This window comes from Dermacentor variabilis, chromosome 4, assembly GCF_050947875.1.
Source record: "Dermacentor variabilis isolate Ectoservices chromosome 4, ASM5094787v1, whole genome shotgun sequence".
Taxonomy (NCBI): domain Eukaryota; kingdom Metazoa; phylum Arthropoda; class Arachnida; order Ixodida; family Ixodidae; genus Dermacentor; species Dermacentor variabilis.
Genome location: NC_134571.1, coordinates 162447945 through 162458758, shown reverse-complemented (window position 1 = coordinate 162458758; position 10814 = coordinate 162447945).

The window sequence follows — 10814 nt, the reverse complement described above, 5'->3', positions numbered from 1 at the left end:
TCATGTTTTGTTGCATTAGTTTTGTTGCATTAGATTGTAGCACGCCTTAATGCTTATTTGTCACAGACTTCCACAATCCCCTTGTTCGTGCGCCGCCTCCTCATCACTCCGACCCACCCCCCACCTTCCGGATTGCAAGGACTCGTCGGGCTTTGGGTACTTAAATGTAAATACATACACGGGATACAGAGCACATGCGTTGGTCGGCAGAATAAGCTGAACTCCCACTCGGACTCACACGATAAATATATTTTTTTGCTTAGGGACCTTGAGGATTCGGGCTCACCAATGTTCTAGTCAGCCAGGCTCATTCGGAATTATACTTACCAAAATTCTACTTAGCCTGCGTCACTTGGACTCAGGCTCACTAAAATTTTAGTCAGCCTTGCTTATTCTGACTTAGACACTAGAATAACGCTCATCCGGGCTCATCCGGACTCAGACTCACCAACAGTCTGCTCAGCCGGGGTCACTGACACTCATCGAAATTCCACTCAGCTAGACTTGCTCAGATTCAGACTCATGCGTTGCTACGAGTCTGATTCAGAGTGAGTGCGAGTGAGTCAACTCACGACTGAGTTATCCGGCCTGTGGGTATACCACACGCTTAAGCACAAGTTAGGGTAGGGCGACTACTCGAAGTTTCCAGCGCTAATGAGATATTGAGCCCCAACGGTTTTTATTCGTATTCTAAAAGGAACTATTCGGCATTTTCGGGTAATCAAGATGACCAAATATTTCTTGACAGCCCAATGAGACATAAGTCTGGTTACTGCTCTTCGTCCGCTAAACAAAGTATCGCTAATTATCCGAAGTGAAACAAAGGCAAACGTTTTTGAAGCATTGTATTAGTACAATGAGTATTTCAATCTTTCTATGCGGTTTTATGGCGGAAGCCACCATGACAACCGACGATTTTTGCCTGTAGTCTACCATGTAGTATTTTTGTCAACCTAGTCATGTAGCTTTCTTTTTTTCTACGCTACAACTATAGTGACGTTTTCCTTGAAAGGGCCCTTCTTTTACATGAGTCTACGGCGTGCAAGTACTTCAGCAGCACTTCTTTTTCTTTCTCTATAACTCCCGATATTTCTTCAGCCACTTATTGTCTGGAGTTTTCGGAAAGCTAGTAGACTTTCAATCTTACAAAGCTTGTTTGCAACCAGGCTTTAACGATAAGGAGCTATTCGTGTAACTTTTTTCATGACAATCACTCATTTCGTGTTTATGCTTTCTTTTTTGCTTGTTTTTCTCATCGCGCTGTCGTGTCAAACAACACAAAATTAAGGGAAGAGCCTTAACCGCAAACAACCAAGCTACACAGCCAGAAATTAAAAAGCATTACCCACGACCGAGGTATCGTGTTAACCCTACATTCATAGTGTATCCCATAAACCGAAGGGAGCCGCTAGCAAAGACAATGTTTAGGGAGCTTTTTTTTTTGCCATTAAGAAGCTAATTACAATGTGTAGGCAGTGGAACTGGGACAAAATCAAAAATACCATTAACAAATCATTCTGGCCAGAAAATGGGCGCTAGTTCGTTGAACACAAAAAAATATGTGGTGTATGTTATCTGTAAGATTATGTGAATATTAAATATTTTGGAATATTTAATCGAATATCACGCTTCTCTCTATTCGCTTCAGCTCGCATTTCAGTGCTGTAGTAGACGTTTCCGAAGTGTTCGAACGGAACGAACATACGTTTTCTCCCACCTATAAGCCGCGCCCTCAATTACACCTCCTTGTAAAGGAAAGAAAGAAGCGAAATCGGTCAGTATAATAGACGAAAATAACTGCGCAACAACGCCCAGTGCACTCATCTACCCTGGGTTTGCAACGAAATGCATTGGTCTTCACGTAATTTTTATTTTTATTGCATAAGAAGGCACTTCTGTAAAAAAAAAAAAGATAAGTGGAACAACAGTGACTTTTTTACCTCAACTTTGACAACTGGCGCTAGTTTCAAGATTAGTTCCAAGTAGACGCACCTCGCCAAATCACTGACTTCAGTTGGTGTATTGCAATATGTACACCAAAGTAATCGATTGAAAACTTGATCTGTAAAATTTTGTCAAATATTTAATTATGCATTTCATTTCCATCGTAACTAGCACCCCTTCAAGTTATCCAGCTATATTAGCCAATTTGTGCTATAAACTACAGAAAATGTTGAAGAATGTTGTTAACGTGTTTTAAAAGAAGTAATTTTTATCCAGGCCGTCCCTTTCCCAGTAGCTTTCTTGCTTCAAAAATCTTAGTACTCACATAGCATTTTTTCAAACTGTTCATTTTGTGTGTACATTAAGGTCCTGGACTTCCTCACACAACATACTACCAAGTTTTCGAGGAGTAGAAAAATTGTGTTACAAAAGCTTTTCTACAAACCAGTTTTGGCTTTAGATTCCAGGTCTATGAATCGTGGTGTCAAGGCACAATAATTGGTCAAGTGGCAGCGTAGTTTCTCGGCGGTTCAGTTATTTAATTATTTATTTATTTATTCATTTATTTATTTATTTATGCATTTATTTATTTAGTTAGTTATTTATTCATTTATTCATTTATTTAGTTATTTAATTATTGTACCTTCAAGGCCCGAAGGCGTTACAGAAGGGAGTGAATGAAATAAACAGCACTTACAGATGACAGGTTATAAAAATAATAAAAGAACATTCAAAAATGCAGACTAACAAATGTATTCTTCAATAGTAGTTCTAAAGTTCTAAAATTAAGCAATTGTTAACAGAAGCCATCTATAATCACAGCTAGCACGCTGGCTCCAACACTGGGATGGTAGGCGCAACGGTTTATGAATCTTACATAATGCGAGAAACGAAGGTAAAAGTAACGTACAATAACAACCCGAAGGTTTCCTCAGTTTTTGTGATTTTACGTGAAAAACATGAATGCACATTTTCTTTGTCTTTTTGATTTTGACCTGGCTTAAATGCTCTATTATACGCACTTTCAGGCTCCTCAAATACTTTTCTTGAAGGACCCTGGTATTTTCGAGCCAGCCCATTGTTGAAAGCTTTTTGAAATTCTCTGGTTAGCGTGATGCTGTGCCTCCGCTCAAAGAGAGGACTTTGCCTCCATAATGTAACCTTACAGGAAAACTTGGCAACGCTTTTATTTCTTTACTGAGGTTTCTTTATCACGCAAAAAAGAACAAAAGAACCGAGGGCTGAAAGGAATGACGCGGCCACAGCGCTGAATTCCAACGTTTGGTTTATTTTTCGAAGTGGTACATGTGTCTATAGGAAACAGATAGTACCACACGTGGGCGTGCTTGTACCAGTTTTGTATTTGAAGAACAGCAAAGAAGTATGTGTGTCGGGAGTTAACCCAAAAGGAAGAAGTGATATATTGGCTGCAAGATTGAGAGACCAGTCTGTTTGCTGTCTCCGTCGAACCACTTTGTCCGTCTTGGTAGAAAATCAGATTTTTTTTTACAGAGTGTTTGATTGAAGGCGTCCACCTGTCCACCCAAGCTAGCAATCTTCGTCGCTTCAACAAATTCAAGAATTCTCTGCGTCGGACTTACTTCTATATCGCGCTGCATTGCGTGAATATGGTAACGCACCCACAGTTCCTGCAGTAATACCGCACATACACGATGTCTCCAACACGCTGAATGTAAGAGTAACCTTTTCAGGGCCAAGCAACCTTTCTAGCCTGTAAAAACGCCAGTCTCGGCGGCTCCAAGAAGCCAGGTTGCCAGAGAAAGCACAAAGAAAGCTTCGCTAAATGTAAGAGTAACATTGTGCAAGAGTTACCGTTGTCTTGTGGCAAAAAAAAATACATTGGCCAAATTTTGCGCAACTGATAAGCTACATGAGCCCGCAAATCTTGAACTAACTGTACGCACGGCCAGCCTGGCCTTCACTGGAGAAACTGGGAATGCGTGGCCACATTCACGCAACGCAGCGTGATAGGAAGTCTGACGTAGGGAACTCGCGAAATAGTTGAAGCGACGAAGATTGCTCATATAGGTTGGCACGTATGTTAGTGCGCCTTCAATCGAACCAAAAGAATCTGACTTGCTAAACAAGAATTGAATTCCGGGAGTATACGTGCCAAAACCCGACATGGTTGCTCAGTGACTATGGTGTTCGACTGCTAAGCAAGAAGTCGCGGGATTGAACACCGGCCACGGAGGCTGCGTTTCGATGGGGGCGAAATGCGAAAACACCCGTGTACATAGATTTAAGAACCCCAGGTGGTCGAAATTTCCGGAGTCCTCCACTACGGCGTGCCTTCTAATAAGAAAGTGGTTTTCGCACGTAAAACCCCATAATTTAATAGGTGCCAAAACCAAGATTTGATTATGAGTCACACCGTAGAGGAAGACTCCGGATTAATTTCGACGGCCAGGAGTTCTTTAACGTGCCCCCATTGCACGAAATACGGGCGTTTTGCCTTTCTCCACCAGCGAAATGCGGCCGGGAGTGCATCCGTCGACGTCCTGCTTAGCAGCGTAAGACTATAACCGCTAAGTCACCACGGCGAGTATCTAGACAAGACGCAGATAATGATTGCATGGGGGATGAAAAGAAATACCGGTCTCTTTATCTTGCAGCTAATATAGAACTTCTTCATTGTATCTTAACTCCCGACAAACATACATATTTGCTGGTCTTCAAATGCAAAACTAGTACAAAAAGGCCCGCGTGTGGTGCTATCTGTTTTCTATATACACATGTACCAGTTCGTAAAATAATCCAAACGTTGTATAGTTACCGATGTGTCCACGTCGTTCCTTTCAGTCCTGTGTTCTTTCTTGTGCGCTAAACAACGTGGTGACTATGGAATACCAACGTGCCCAAGCATACGCTCTGTCTAGTTATATTTCATTAGCTTTTGTACGGTTAAAGGCGACAAGCTGGAGTGGCGCCCTCTCGCGAGTGACGTCATTGAGCAGGACGCCGCCAGCTCGGGCTCGTCCGACTGCCGCGGGCGCTCTTTCCTTTCGTGCATGCTTGGTGTATTGGCGGCTCCAGTCATACTTGCGATGCATATATGTGCAGCGTCTGTCCATAAATTTTGCATGAAAAATATGTCTGCAAACTCAACACGCGAAGTTGTGTATGATGATCCACTAAACAATAACCTTAGAAGTTAGCTGTGAGAGACATTGCACTGCACATGAAACAAAAATCCTTGTATTTGGTGGCAACATCATGTAACCGTATTAGGAGGACCCTGCCCAGCGATGCTTCCATCATGACACTCTGGCGCGTGGTTATAGTGAAATATGGCCACTTTATTCACGCGTAAAACGAAGAGTCTGTGCACGGTTTGTATGGAACAGTTTTCTACTACTTTCGCCGTTCTCTCAAACAAGCACCCACGGAACGCAGTGCTCATGGCTGGTAACACGACGTGTCATGAGTATTATGTATCTACTTCACGAACACCACAACAAAAATCACCTGAAAGAAAAAAATTTAGTGCTGGATGTTGAGAGTCAATCAATTGCAAGCGATGAAATATTTCATAATATCCCTCAGTAGTCTTTATCGACAGAATGGCACACCTCTCACGCGACAGAAGCAACCGACTATGATTATGACGAGGCATGCATTGTTCGCGATACCCATAAGTTCACTACAACTTCGCATTGAAAACATGAATCAGTTTTTTGCAGCGCCAATAGCAATGCCTAAAGTATTTTCGAGGCATTACAGCGCAGCGTCGGCTGCCTTGAAAAATGAAAACTCGACCATCTTCTGCCTCCTCCTCTCCCGGTCCTGCGTTGTTTACTTATACAAACTGAGAACTATTCGCTTCGTCATTACATAGAAGAGAACCAAGCATGGCCGCCTCATAAGGAAGACACCACAAAGTTTACATGAATTCACTTGATTTTTTGAGCTCCACTGGGGAATAATATCTTCAACATGTCTCATACTACTAATGAATGAGGCTCCGGCTTCTTTCGCGATGCAGCCACAAGGCCCAAATGACATATTTCACTGAAAATTTTGGGTTGAGCGGCCTGTATCACTTGCCAAACAGATTTGTCATGTCTGTTTCTCAAGCAATGAGCACCTGTAAATTGCTCGAGTTGAACGTGTAGCACGGTAAAGGGGAAAAATGTTCCTACATTTATTTCCGCGTGCTGCAAACACTTGTAAGGGTCAATTAGTATTGCTTCAAATTTCCGCTACTTAATATTAGCCATTGAAGAACAGCCTAATTTTGAGAAGCAGTTAAAGAAGCAAGTGGTGTGGCACAATGTAAAGTGCAGTGTGAATTAAGTCCTCGTGTTACTGCCGAGCGTTTCTGTGAAGGAACGCGATAATACTGTATTATACCATCAACTACTCGTCGTGAGTGAACTTGTTTTAGCGGGTTAAAATAAAAGTAAATGTCGTAGAAGTCACATATAGCCAGCGTTTGTGATATGCTGCTTGCCCGACGGCAGTTACAGTATCCTAACAGAAATTTTATGTGCACTTTTCTTGCTTTTATGCTTCTATTATTCACGTGAGCTACGCTACGAAGTCCAGATCCGCGCATGAAAAAGCCGCAATGCGCTGGTCTGAGCTCCTTCGCTGCCACTCTAGCGTTGACTTTGAGAAATATATTGTAATCTGGGAAACAAGCTCTAGGAAACAGGCACAACGTTACGTTGTGGGAAAAAGACGCCAGATCCCTCGCCGTGTGGGAATCAATGTTATGCGAAGCAGTGTGCGGGGAGACTACCAAGTTAACGAAACGACCATGAGAGCACCAAGAAGTGGGTAACTGTTTCATGACCTTCATGAAACGGATGTTAAGACATGACATTTATGTTCGTATACACTCCTGTGATACTCTGCCAATCTAGGTACATATCAAGTGAACGAAACGACCATGACAGCACCAGGACGTAGGCGCCTGTTTCATGACCAACATGACACACGCGTCATGACATTCATGTCATGACCGATCATTTATGTCCCTCATACGCTCGTGTTATGCTATGCCAAGTTTGGTATCTACCAAGTTAACGAAACGACATGACAGCACCAAGACGTAGACGGCTGTTTCATGACCTACATGACACACAAGTCATGATATTCATGTCATGACCGATCATTTAGGTTCCTCTTAGGCTTTTGTCATAATATGCCAATTTTGGTACCTACTAAGTTAACGAAACGAGCATGAGAGCACCAAGACGTAGGCGGCTGTTTTATGACCAACATTACACACTTGTCATGATATTCATATTATGACCTATCATTTATGTTCCTCATATGCTCTTGTCATACTATCCCGATTTTGGTACCTACCCAAATTAACGAAACGACCGTGAGAGCACGAGGACATAGGCGACTGTTTCATGACCTACATGACGCACATGTCACAATATTCATGTCATGAACACAAATTTATCTTCGTCAAGCACCCTTGTCATACTATGCCAATTTTGGTACATACCAAGACGTAGGATGCTCTTTCATAATCCTTACGACACGCATATCGTGACATTCATATCATGACCTATCATATATGTTCCTCTAGTCTTTTTATACTAAGCAAATTGGGGTACGTATCAACTTAACGAAATAACCATGAGAGCACCAAGACGTAGGCGGCTTGGTGCTCTCATGGTCAAACAAGACAGGTCGCACACACTGCAAGCCGAACCGAACTAACGTAGCACCAAAGTCCAAAATCAAGAAAGGGGCTGACAGATTGAATAGCACACTGTGGTATAAAGTTTGTAAACAGGGATAAGGTGCCTCAGGCCAGCCTCAGGTAACTAGGCCAGCCTTTCTGAGGCACCTTATCCTGTTTACAAACTTTATACCACAGCGCAGCACGTAGAATTTCCCAACAGAATTTTATTTGTCATTATTCTCTAACCACTTGTTCGCAGATGTAAGTAGTTCGGTCATTATCCGCTGGTCTCTCAGAACATCCTGTTTATGGTGCCTCACTTCTGATTTTTCACTGCGCATGAACGCTGCTCCGCCTCACGCTTCTGGTTTAAATCTTAAGCGCACTCCTCGATTATAGGCATTTTACGTTGATGCATGCGATCGCACTAAAAAACGAACGGACGAGGTGCGGTCCATGGTGCAAGGAACCAAAAGCCCCTACAAGTGCCGTGGCATACGCTGTCAAGAGTGCGGAACTACGCGTTCGTTATCTCACGACCTCACAAGTGCGCTCCCGTATGTGTTTGTGTTTGCCACTCGCCTCATTGCGTCTTTCGCGCGGTTCCGCCCAAAGCTGTTGTCAAATGCTTCGAAAACACCCTCTCTTACAAAGAAGCCAAGCTTCATGACTGTTCTGCCGCGCGTCAAACAGCCTTACCGTCAGCCGGTAGTCTGCGGTGTGTAGCATTGTCACATAATTGCGTCATTCGGGGCGATTTCACAGGATATTGAGAACCAATACTCAGATATCTCCTCGGATTTTCTTCGTGAGTTTTGCCAAGTAGCCTCGGTCGCTCGCACAAAAACGATAAACAATTGTGAGATTTGAACCAACGATCCTTAGCGCAGCAGCCTCGTAACTGACGCGTGGTACGTTCCGCCGATGGAGAAGCAGTGGCGGGAGTAAACTACGAAATGAGTAACCATGACAAACTGATAAGACGCAAAAAAAAAAGAAATTGGCGCTGGTGTTTCTTGTTTAAGGCAAGGAATTGCAGAAAATGTGGAAATCAGTTTACAAAGCTTGGTCAACGTTTCATGGAATAAATAACGAATACAGCTATGTTTCTTTTTGCCGCTTTATTTTTGAGGGGGAAAGGAATAGTGTATCCTGCATGGTTTTGCGACCAATCTACAGTGGAACATCACCCAACGGAAATTATATTGGCTTGTTTGTGCGACCTGTTCGCTGCAGCATGTGCTCAAATTCGTCAAGCGAAAAAGAAAACAAAGCACATTTACCGACCATCCTATGAGTTACTGAGGCACTGCACGAGGATTGAAAGACGTGAATTCCGTTTATTGCAGATGGAGTCCAATATAAACATTTCTCAATACCAATCGAATATGAACAGTAAATACTGAATATCGAATACTGAAGCGCACACGAATAGATATGCAGCAATATTTATTTCGATGATGAAGATAACTTATTGGTATCCCCTTTGAAACGGTGCGCAGACAAGTGGACACCTAGCCTGCTTGAGTTAATCAGGTGTGCTATACATGCTTTTAATTGTAGTTGCTTTTGTATACAAACCCTTAATCTGTTTTTTCTTCCTTCCTGAAGGTTCACCTATATTTACCATGAACAACTACCTATACCTGTAACAGATACGGTCTTATCGCTATCTTCTTTCTTTCCACCAATATACTTTTCAGTATAATTTCGTACCACACCAATACTGACTAGCGCAAAAAAGTACTCCGACTGGGTGTAGCTGGTTGTACACACTAAGTTGTCTTATCGCACAAACACTGTGCTTCAGTCTACCTAAAATTTTGGGGTGGCTGAGGCCGCGCCAGCCTTTCGCGTTTGCCTGCATGCGTCATCGGCACACTGCGAAGTGTGACCTTGACTGCAGGACGCCGGCAGTTTAGGCTGCGTTGTGGAAATTCAGCTTGATGCTTTCAGTCTACACGCGAGCTTGAACCCATTCCGCGTTTGCGGTCGGGCACATGATCTGGAGCCTAATCAGCGGCTGGCTTACCACGACGGTTTGCCGTGAGCCAGTTGCTTTGCTTTCGGCTTACCCAGCGACGTTTCGCCGGGTTTCCACCACCAAAGTTACGGTTTAGTGCCACGTCAAGGCAAATATATTCGCAGAATATGCCTGAGTGATCAAGCAGCTGCAGAAATCAGTAGGCGACTATAAACAAATTCGTCTTTGCTTTGTCTCGAGCACGAGTTGAGCGATGCAACTTGATCACCAAAACCAAAGCTGTCGATTACACACGCTTTAACTTTACCGTGTTTGTGAGCTTATAACAAGCGTAATAAATTAAAATGAACGAACGAACAGTAAAACGGGGGTGCGGCGTATGCATAGGGGAATTTTCGACGCTAGGTGTAGCTTTACTTCAATGTCCATTTCGCCTCGTAGCGTAGTTTCACAGCAGTGTGGCCCGCGCTGCCAGGAAAACATATTTAGGCCAAAGTTCGCATCATCGAAGAGGTGGAAAACAGAGCCGGTAACCGAAGGTACGGCAGGGTAGATGAGTCCACTGGGCGTTGAAAGGCAGTTATTCTCGTCTCTTATATTGGCGAATTTTCCTTTTTTCTTTCCTTTTCAAGGAGGTGTAACTGAGGGCGCGGCTTATAGGCGGGAGAAAACGCATGTTCGTTCCGTTCGAACACTTCGGAAACTTCTACTACAGTATCAGTGCCACCCACGACGATAATGGAAGAGAGGATAGTCTAGAGGAATTTTAAATCCCATAAGTAACGCCGGAAGAAGTAAAGAAAGCCTTGGGAGATATAAAAAGGGGGAAGGCAGATGGGGAGGGTCAGGTAACAACAGATTTGTCGAAGGATGGTGGGCAGATTGTTCTAGAAAAACTGGCCACCCTCTCTACGCAACGCCTCATGACTTCGAGCGTACCGGAATCTTGGAAAAACGCTAACATAATCCCAATACATAAGAAAGGAGACGCCAAAGACTTGAAAAATTATGGACCAATCAGCTTACTGTCCTGTGCCTACAAAGTATTTATAAAGGTAATCGCAAATAGAATCAGGAACACCTTAGCCTTCTGTCAACCAAAGGACCGGGCAGGATTCCGTAACGGCTACTAAACAATAGACCATATTCACACTATCAATCAGGTTTTAGATAAATGTGCGGAATATAAGGAACGCTTATACGTAGCTTTCATTGACT